Raw genomic sequence first — 8955 nt, 5'->3', positions numbered from 1 at the left:
GGCAAAAACTGGAAACATTCCCTTTGAAATCTGGCACTAGACAAGGATGCCCTCTCTCACCACTCCTATTCAGTACAGTATTGGAAGTTCTAGCCAGAGCAATCAGGCAAGAAGAAGAAACAAAGTGTATACAATTAAGAAAGGAGGAAGTCAAATTGTCTCTATTTGCAGATGACATGCTTGTGTATTTAGAAGACCCCATCTTCTCAGCTCAAAATCTCCTTAACCTTATAAGCAACTTCAGCAAAGTCTCAGGATGCAAAATCAAGGTGAAGAAATCAAAAGCGTTCCTTTACACCAATAACAGACTAAAATAGATCCAAATCAAGAGTGAACTTCCATTCACAATTGCTACAAGGAGAATAAACTACTTAGTAATACAACTAACAAAGGATGTAAAGGACCTCTTCAAGGAGAACTGCAAATCACTGCTCAAGGAAATAAGAAAGGACACAAACAGATGGAAAAACATTCCATGCTCATGGTTAGGAAGAATCAATATTGTGAAATGGCCATATTGCCCAAAGTAATTTATATATTCAATGCTGTCTCCATCAAGCTACCTACGACCCTCTTCACAGAGCTGGAAAATACCACCTTAAACTTCATATGGAACCAAAGAGGGCCCACATAGCCAAAAGAATTCTAAGCAAAAGAAACAAGGCTGGAGGCATCATGCTACCTGACTCCAAACTATACTACCAGACTACAGTTATCAAAACAGGATGGTACCAAAACAGACATATAGACCAGTGGAACAGAACAGAGGCCTCAGAGGCAATGCCACACATCTACAACCATCTGATCTTTGACAAACCTCACAAAAACAAGCAATGTAGAAAGGATTCCCTGTTTAGTAAATGGTGTTGGGATAGCTGGCTGTCCATGTGCAGAAAGCAGAAACTGGACGTCTTCCAGACACCTTACACTAAAATTAAATCCAGATGGATTGAAGACTTAAACATAAGACCTAACACCATAAAGACCCTAGAAGAAAACCTAGGCAAAACCATTCAAGACATAGGCATAGGCAAGGACTTCATGGCTAAAACACCAAAAGCATTGGAAACAAAAGCCAAAATAGACAAATGGGACATAATCAAACTCAAGAGCTTCTGTACAGCAAAAGAAACAATCATTAGAGTAAACTGGCAACCAACAGAATGGGAAAATATTTTTACAATCTACACATCTGACAAAGGGCTAATATCCAGAATCTACAAAGAACTAAAACAGATTTATAGGAAACAAACAAACAAACTAATTCAAAAGTGGGTGAAGGACATGAACAGACACTTTTCAAAAGAAGACATATATGAGGCCAACAAACATGAAAAAAAGCTCATCATCACTGGTCATTAGAGAAATGCAAATCAAAACCACATTGAGATACCATCTTACGTCAGTTATAATGGCAATCACTAAAAAATCTGGAGACAACAGATGCTGGAGAGGAGGTGGTGAAAAAGGAATGCTTTTACACTGTTGGTGGGAGTGTAAATTAGTTCAACCACTGTGGAAGACAGTGTGGCAATTCCTCAAGGGTCTGGTTCTAGGAAATAGAAATTCCATTTGACCCAGCAATCCCATTACTGGGTACATACTCAACGGATTATAAGTTGTTCTATTATAAAGACACATGCACACCTATGTTTATTGTGGTGCTGTTTACAATAGCAAAGACCTGGAACCAACCCAAATGCCCATCTATGATAGACTGGACAAAGAAAATGTGGCACATATACATCATGGAATACTATGCAGCCATAAAAAATCATGAGTTGGTGTCCTTTGTAGGGACATGGATGAATCTGGAAACCATAATTCTCAGCAAACTGACACAGGAACAGAAAATCAAACACTGCATGTTATCACTTATAGGCGGGTGTTGAACAATAAGAACACATGGACACAGGGATGGGAGCATCACACACTGGGGTCTGTTGGGGGGACAGGGGAGGGGCAGTGGGGGTTAGGGAGGTTGGGGAGGGATAACATTGGTGGAAAGGCCAGATATAAGTGACACGGGATGGAGGCAGCAAACCTCATTGCCGGTATGTACCTATGCAGCAATCCTGCATGATCTGCACATGTACCCCAGAACCTACAGTACAATAAAAAAATATAATGCTAAAATAAAGAGTTATTCAGAATTTTTACATCTGAATAACTTGCTGTAAAATGGCATTATGTACATTTCAAATTAACACAAAATCTGGTTTCTGCTATTAGGTTGTACTCAAAAATGTCAGTCCTGATTTGAACAGTTAAAATATATATATATATATATATTGAGCTCTTTGGATAACTTCCATAGTATTGCCCCCAGTGTTGAAATACTCCAACCAAAAGGCAAATTCAGGAAACAGGAAATAAACTATTTACCGTTGACTAAAGGAGAATGCATAAAGCACCAAGGGTTACATGGCAATGTGACATGCTTCGCAAGACCTCTCTCCCTTTGTACTGAATTTGAAGGTAGTTTGAAGAAATACTGAAAGTAATTTTTTTTTTCGAAACATGATTTTATATTAACATATTTTCTTAGAGAGAGAGCAAATGGTAGATACAAAGCATGCACATTGGCATAGGTATATTGCTTATTTTTCTGAAGAAGAATTGGTTTTGTAGTTTTCTGCTATGGGACAGGCTGATACCAGAATATATATCTATTCATTTACTTAAGCACTCACACATTAATTCTAGAAAGAATCCTTACTTAAACATATACAGGCTGATGGAAAGGGGAGCCATAGCCTATTTCACTCACTTTCCTGCAGGTGAAAGAGACAATTGAGGAATCACTGATGGAATACAGAACTTTAAACAATCTTCAGGCAAAAGAAAAAGAAAGAAAGAAAGAAAAATGGCTGCTTGAGAAATAATTTATTCTGAAAGTTACTGAATCTTTCCTGTTAGCGTAACGTATTACTGCATGTAATGGCTTTCCTGAAGTTGCTGTTTTATCCTAGAGATGAAACTGTAATGAAAAGGTTAATCATAGCTCACCAGGGTTTAAGATAGTTGCAGGCAATTAATGGTTTGAATGAAGGCCAGGTACTTTAAACCCTTAAGCATATTGACAGAAACCAATTATCAACCGGGGGGATGCCCTACATGCTAACAAGTACATGATAATGTCTGCTCTGAACACATTCGGGTTTAAAATAAAACTTGAGAGAGTCCAAGAATCTATTTTGGCACCTATTTATTGCTAGGTGCATAAGTCAAACTTAACACTGTATAAACTAACTAGCTTTTTATATTGCCTGAAATTTCTAGTGTTAAGTGTGCCAGAGCTGGAGTCAGAATGCCTGAATAAGAAACTGAGATTTGCAAATTGCTATCTATATGACCTTGGGTCAATTATTGCATCTCAGTATACCTCAGTTCAGTTTATCCATAAAATGATGATAATTGACATACATAATCAGTAGAGCTATTGTAAGCATTAAATAAAGTAATCCATTAAAAGAGTTTACCATAATACGCAATACACATTAAAATTTAATGAATGTCAACAATTATTATTATTGTTGTTATTGTATCATTGAGTTACACCCCTAGTAGGATAAAAAGAAAAGATAACAACTTAAAAGGAACATGAAACCCAACAGAAGAACTTATTTAACAAAACTAAACATACAGAATTTTATTTATAAATTTGTTCAGTACTGAAATGTATAAACACCTTCATTAATCTCTAAAATTCTTAAGAAAACTCCCTGCCTCTTGTCTATAAATTTTATACTGCTGACTCAACTGTCCTCCAAGGTGAATAAGGTCTCCATTATGGTTGTGGTTATTCACTGAACCGTGTACAGCTTTATCATGATAACTAATGGCATGCATTTTTTCAAATAGTGACACTGTTCAAGGTAGGTCATAAGAGTTGGCTGGCAAACATAATAGTAAACTGCTCCATAAAACAGTGATAATCTCAACTGTGACTTTCTTAGAGTACATGTTTTTGCGTGTTTTCTTTAGAATGGAGATAGTACCCATTTTTATGTTAATATCATTATAAGGTGTTATCTGTTATTAGCAAAGCACTTTCAAAGCAACAGTATTTATCCTTTTGGGTCTGAGTTCTTTATTACCTGTTACCCATATGTACAGTCTTTCTTACTGAATACCTAAATTATACATACGTGTGTAATTCTTTTAAGTACTTGCAAGCTTCTCACATTTAATCGTGCTTTTTTTTTTACCATGAAAGCAGCTTAAGATACCAAATTAGGGGATTTACCACAATAGAGAATCAACATCATCAGGTAATAATAAATAAACTAATGATATTAAAGTCCCAAACATAATATTTGTCTTCCCCAATGCCAGTCACCAACTGAGAACCCCAAATTCATTTCATTTGTTTGTAGCAAGAGATATCCTCTTCAGTTGCCATACCACCTCCTTAGAACATGCTAGGATAAGAAATGGGACTTTGAGAAATTCCAGGGAAACCAGGCAAAGGGGCATAAATTTTGATCATAATTATTCTCAGGGCATATATTAAAGCTCATGCATCTACTTATTGTCTTGTAGTTAGAACATTCTGGAGCCAAAGCTTGATGAGCAGACTCTCCCTTCCCCTTTTACATTGGCAAAGCTTTGCTATCTCCTACTCAAACGCATGTCAACATAGACCTGTCTAAAAAAGTAAGATTAGATGACAATAAATGGTAGACCATTCTGCCTTAGACAGAGAAGGGAAGGTGAGGCACCTCCTTGCAAGGACTGGAAGGGAGTGAGTGATGAGGGAAAGAGGAAGAGATTGAAAAAGGATTAAAGACTGCTCAAGTGGAGTAAGAGAGGAGAAAAAGCTAGGATGTGAAACGGGCCAGCAGAAAGTGTACCACCAGGTAGTCTCAGGTTGTATGAACAGCTCAAAGCTAAAGAAAAGCTGAACAGATGAAGGAATATCCACCAAACTGACGTTACTTTCACACTGTTTAACTGAGACTGTACTTCCATTTGGATGTAAGTTTTTTAAAACAGTCATCTAGTTAATAATGCTTCTAGTTGGACCCTAATTCAGTATGACTGGTGGACTTACAAGAAGAGGAAATTTGGACATGGTCATGTGACCAAACAGAGGAAAGACCATATGAAGACAGAGGAAGAAGGAAAAAAGAGCAGCTTCAAAAGAAAACAAATCTGGGAAGGAACACCTTGATTTTTGGCTTCTGGTCTCCAGACCTGTAAAAAAATAGATTTCTGTTGTTCAACACACCCATACTCTGGTACTTCGTTGCGGCAGCTGTAGCAACTAGTGCACATGGGCTCTGATGTGTTTTTGTCTAAGTAACAGTAACATCATCTTACAATAGACAGTACCACTCCATTATTCAGCTTTTAATGCCTGGTGTGGGAATTTAACAAATACAGAGCACTGCTGTGTTTTAGATGTGATACACGCAGAGGATGCAATGGCGAATATGACATCATCTGTGCCTTCAAAGTGCCTACAATCTTATGGGGAGACACGTGTAAAACCAGAAATTTAAATCAAACCTGGTCAGGTTTTTATGTACAAGGTGTGTAAGAGAACCAAGGAGCAAATGGCTGCCCAACCTTAATTGTTGAGAAAGACTGTGACGTGGTGTGACAGAGAAACTCTCTAGTAAGTGCTCTCAGAAGGAAGATTGAGGAGCAAAGGTTAAAAGGTAATGTTTCTGTTGCCATATGAAAAGATTTTATAAGTAATAAAACTTTAAAAGCTAGAGATTTAAAAGCTCTAACATTATTCAGGCTCAATATCTCTTGATGAAGCAGCACTTTGATAATTAAAATGTCAATAGTATATTGTTGCATCTCTTAAGGCAATTACTAACTACTGTGTATTAGGATGTAGTCTTGTCAGCTAACAGAAGCACCTGAATCACACTTATTTAAAAATATATATAAGAACATATTGACTCATGCAGGTCAAAATCCCAAGAACATATTTACTGCAGACACAGCTGCATTTGGGAACTCAACTGATAGCATGAGTACTGCCACCCTCTCTCCCTTCTCTCTCTGTATTCCTCTATCTATCTATCTATCTATCTATCTATCTATCTATCTATCTATCTGTCTATCATCTATCTACCTATCTATCTATCACCTATCTATCTTCTGGCACTGTTTTCTTCTGGTTTATTTTATTCACCTGCAATCTATATCACTACTGTGGCTCCTGGCACCCCTAACTTTACCACATCATACTTAAAACTAAGGATCCCCACAAGCAGAGAGCATCTCCAAATAGATCCACAAATTGTGATATTCTCCCTCAGATACTTATTATTTCACATCTTCATCTTTAACCACATGCTATGGCTAGTGGGATAGAATAGACTTATTGATCAGACCTGAACAGCCTCCACCTCAGGAAGTGGGAGCATAGAGCAGACAAAAGACTAAATCCCACTTGAACCATGTGGACTGAGTTAAATGATGGTCATTCAAAGAAATATTGTGGTGGTGTCTAAAGCATAATGGATAACGTACAGATAAAAAACAAATAGTTGATATGCATACTACTTAATGTAGAGTTATTTCTATTTTACCTGTGTACATTGACAGCTACATAGACATTTTCTTAATGTGTACTATTTTTAAAATAGCCAAGATGCATGTAATATGTTAGGGGTGCCAAGCACTTTTTAGGAGAACTTTACACATATTAATTCATTTAAAATGTACAACAAATGTATAACATACTTTTATTATTCCCATTTTACAGATAAAACTTGAGGCCACCAAAGAGTTAAGTAACTTTGCAAGAACTTACAGCAATAAAGGAAAGAGATAGAATTCAATACAGGTTGGCCTCTGAGTTCATCTTCTCATTCAAGGTATCACCAATTCCTGTAGGTGGTGTTCAATTAATGTGTGCTAAGTGGTTAAATAACTAGAGGCAAGATAGATCCAACTTAAGCAGCAAAACAATGAATTGAATCCAAAATTTGATTATCCCTCAATGATTTTATTTATAACATCTTATTGCTTTGGAATGATTAACTTCAATGTTCACCTGATTTAATATTTTTTAATTTTCTGACTCGAGTATATTTTTGTTGGTATGCATTCCATCCCTATTTCTGAATGAGAAGAGATTTTTTAAACCAGTGTATCATTATTTATTTCATCTCATTTAGCTCAAGATACCCTTCTAAAATCTCCAAGTGTTTGGGGAGTTGTAAATCAGGATGCTAATCTGTGAAGCTCATTTTATCAAATGTTAACAGTTGTCAAAATATTAAAGATGTGATTTAATACCCTGTTAGAAATATATTTACAAGTGGTAAATTTTCACAATACTTAGGCTTCTGTCTACAGGAAAATAATACAGATAGGGTTAGGTAAATCTTGTTTTCTGTGTATATTTAGTTGTGTTTTCTATGATAGGTCAATAGGACATATTCCATTTTGAATCAAGTTTAGTCTTGTCCCCAGAATAATTTATTGCATACTGAGTCTAATTAATTTTAGTGTTAGAACTATACATTCACAAATATTAGTGTTAGAACTATGCATTGACATATATTGGATCTGTAGACACACACACACACACACACACACACACACACACACACACACACAATTGGGACCTAATTAAAGAGCCACTGCACAGCTAAAGAGAATATCAACAGAGGAAACAGGTAACATACATAATGAGAGAAAATATTTGCAAACTATGCACCTGACAACCAACAATATCCAGAATCTATAGTGAACTTAAACAAATCAACAAATAACTCTATTAAGAAGTGGACAAAGAACATGAACACACACTTCTCAAAATAAGTCATACAAGTGGCCAAACACACACCCACCCTTACCTCATGCCTCGTAACTATTATGCCTCAAACCTTTGTCAAATGAGCTTAGGAAAGACCCGAAAGTATCGATGTAATCTAGTTAGTGCTAGACAGAAGCAACTTAAGTTTTCCCTTTCTGCTAACAGATTTGTCACATGACAAGACCAAGCTCAGGGTTCCATAAAGCTGCCTCTGCACTCCAGAAGCCAGACAATAGACAAGTTGATCTTTCAGTATCCACAACAGTGTGAGAGATGTCCCAAGAACTGCATAATAGTCAAAACACACCATTGGAGAACTCTCAGCTATGGATTTCTTTATTTCTTTTTTTAACAAATATACGAATTCACCAGGTTAAAAAAAAAAAAAAACACTATTGTAAAGTTCAATGTTTTATCTGTAAAACGGGGATTTAAAAAGTACCTTATATATTTGTTGGGTATTTTAAATGAATTAATATGTGAAAAGTTATTTTATTTATTTTTGTTTATTTATTTTTAGATGGATTCTTGCTCTGTCACCCAGGCTGGAGTACACTGGCACAAGCTTGGCTTACTGCAACCTCCATCTCCCAGGTTCAAATGCCTCAGCTTTGTGAGTAGCTGGGCTTTGGTGTGTGCCACCACACTGGGCTAACTTTTTGTATTTTTAGTAGAGATGGTTTTTTTCACGTTGGCGAGGCTGGTCTCAAACTCCTGATCTCAAGTGATCCACCCAACTCAATCTACCAAAGTGCTAGGATTATAGGCGTGAGACACCTCACCTGGCCCAAGTTCTATTAAAAAGTTCTTGGTACACATAACATATTACATGCATCTTTGCTATTTTTAATACAGAAAATATTGAGGAAATGTCTATATAAAAGGTAAAGTAGGAGGGTGAGACATGTACACATGTGAAATGGAAAAAATTCCGCATTAAGCAGTATGCATATCAACTATTCATTTATTGACAATATCATCATCAGAAAAGAGCCTGAATAGCCAAGACAATCCTAAGCAAAAAGAATAAAATTGTGACATTACATTTACTCACTTCAAATTATACTATAAAGCTACATAGGCGGGTGTTGAACAATGAGAACACATGGACACAGGGAGGGGAGCACTACACACTGGGGTCAGTTGGGGGGAAATAGGGGAGGGAC

The sequence above is a fragment of the Cebus imitator genome, unplaced genomic scaffold, assembly GCF_001604975.1.
Source record: "Cebus imitator isolate Cc_AM_T3 unplaced genomic scaffold, Cebus_imitator-1.0 Scaffold173, whole genome shotgun sequence".
In the NCBI taxonomy this organism is placed as follows: domain Eukaryota; kingdom Metazoa; phylum Chordata; class Mammalia; order Primates; family Cebidae; genus Cebus; species Cebus imitator.
This window is presented reverse-complemented; position numbering follows the sequence as displayed.